This window comes from Nematolebias whitei, chromosome 5 (genome assembly GCF_014905685.2).
Source record: "Nematolebias whitei isolate Nwh7 chromosome 5, NemWhi1, whole genome shotgun sequence".
Classification (NCBI taxonomy): Eukaryota; Metazoa; Chordata; class Actinopteri; order Cyprinodontiformes; family Rivulidae; genus Nematolebias; species Nematolebias whitei.
Window position 1 is genome coordinate 45106921 of NC_056502.1, and position 2367 is coordinate 45109287.

Genomic DNA, 2367 nt, shown 5'->3' on the forward strand with positions numbered 1-2367 from the left:
GTGTGTGGAGTGGCCCTTATGGCCATGAGGACCAGAGGGAGTTTCACGTCCCAGTCCTTGTGGTTTGCGGCTACGTATTTTTTCAAAATACTCACCACCGTCCTGTTTGCTCTCTCAACCTGGCCTGAAGCCTGTGGATGGTAGCCAATATGGAAGTTGGCTTTGACGCCTAGCGTCTTCCACAGTTCCTTCATTACTTCACCTGTGAAGTGTGTACCTTGGTCTGAGTTCACCCTAAGGGGAAGTCCAAACCTTGAAAATACATGATTCATTAATAACATAGCAGTGGTTTGTGCTGTGTCATTAGGGGCTGGTAGACATTCTACCCATTTGGTAAACGCGCAGGTTACCGTGAGAAAATATTTATTTCCTCTAGAGGTCTTAGTGAGTGGTGGACAGAAAAAGAGACAATTGAACCAAACAATATTTTGCCATGTAAATCTAACTTAAACCAAGTTAGGAATGGAAAAATAGTTTGGAATGCCCTTCTATAGGTATAAATCCCTATATGAAAATTTTTCAGCATGACCCACCCTTTTAAACTGGTAACTAGCTGATCTAAACCATGACAGCTTACACACCAGGTGCATATAGGTTATGGTCTTATGTAAAATCCCACTCATAAGCCCAACTAAAACCACATAAATGCATAACACATAGAACCAGAATGGCACCCACTGGGAACCACCAGCAGCAACCTGCGCTGAAGGGACCTACAACTCCAACGTGGGTCTCCAATCTTCATCCAGTGGTCGCCTCTGCGGTTCAGTCAAGGGAACCCCTCTGTATGCTGATCAATCAACACCTCCAATCGTTGTAGATTTATTGTTGTGGATTATATGACTTTTTCCAATGGATTACAGACTTTGTTTCCAAGGGGTTAAAACATTGCTACAATGGAATTACCAACAACATTATGGAATTACCAACAACATTATGGAATTACCAACAACATTATGGAATTACCAACAACATTGTGGAATTACCTAAACCGTTGTGGGATTACCTTCTTTGACTTTTGTTTTCCTCTTGCTGGATTACATCATGCTCAAGGACATTCGGAGGCGTAAGTTCATGTTGGAATTCATCCCCATGGACAGGCGATGATTTCTAAAGGGGGGACTGTAGTGAACTCGGCCTCCGGTCAAACCTGCCTCTGAAGACCTTCATGGGACAGGAACTGTTATTTGATTGATTTGAATCCAGAAATGCAAATTGGCTCATCCAGAGACTTTCTAATTGTATCCTGAACTAATCAATTGAAAGAACACTCTCTTTTTCATATTATCATTACCATTTTACAATATCTTGATAATCAAAAGTGTGTTTAGTTCATACCATTTTAAATGTTGAAGTGAACCACTCATTTTAAATCAACTGTGAAACAGTATTAATGATTTTTTTTAATCCTCATTCAAAGTAGAAATCAAGTTAAATGTCTATGTTACAAAGTAATTATGCATTTTTTATCTTCTGTCTGAAATGAGAAAGGTGTGATGTCGGTCAAAAGTCGGAGACAGTCGCAAACAAGTTATTGGAACGAACTGTCTTGTTTTTAAAGCTCTCAGACAGGAACAAGAGAACTGACACCTGTAGTTTTCCTCTCTTCGTCAAAACATTTCTCTGTCTGTTCCTAAACATCTCCGCTGTTTTTCTGACTTGTAATGACCCTCTGACGTCACTAAAACCACACCTCTGTTGGTTCTTTCAACCAATCAAGACTTCCCAAAAGTGACCGGAAGCAGAACTCTTTAAAAGTCGACTCTTCCTAGTTCCAGGAGTTCGGAGGGAAAGTTCTAGTTCAGAGGAAAAGTTCTAGTTAGGAGAAGTTCAGTTCTGGAGAAAGTTCTGAAGCTGGTTCTGATGGAGTTCGGCTGGAGTTCCTGTCGGAGCCACGACGCCTCGCTGTGGCTCCACCGGCGAATGCCCTATAACTGCTGAGGAAGTTTGTTCTGTGGAACGGATTATCTCACAACTTCTGCCGAGTCGCAGCCGCCCTGAGGAGACGCTGAAAGGTAGCGTGCCAGGGACCTCTTGACCGCAGCTGATTCATCCTCTGCCAAGGTAAAGAGTCGTCACGAGCTTCACTACCAGTGTACCGCGGGCGAACTGCGCTTGAAAGGAGAGTGTTGTTCTGGTCTACAGACATACATCCTCATCCATCCATTTTCTCTCCATTTAAACTCCTTCATTTCCCATCTTTAAACTTCTATCTTGCCAGTAATTAATCCAGATATCTTCAGAAATGTCTGTTGTTTTTGTTAAGTAAAACGTGCCAAGTTTTATTAATCAGAGCCGATAACATAATCAAGTGTGCAATGTTTTGATGTTAAATTTTGATTCTGTTAATAAATGACCACATTCATT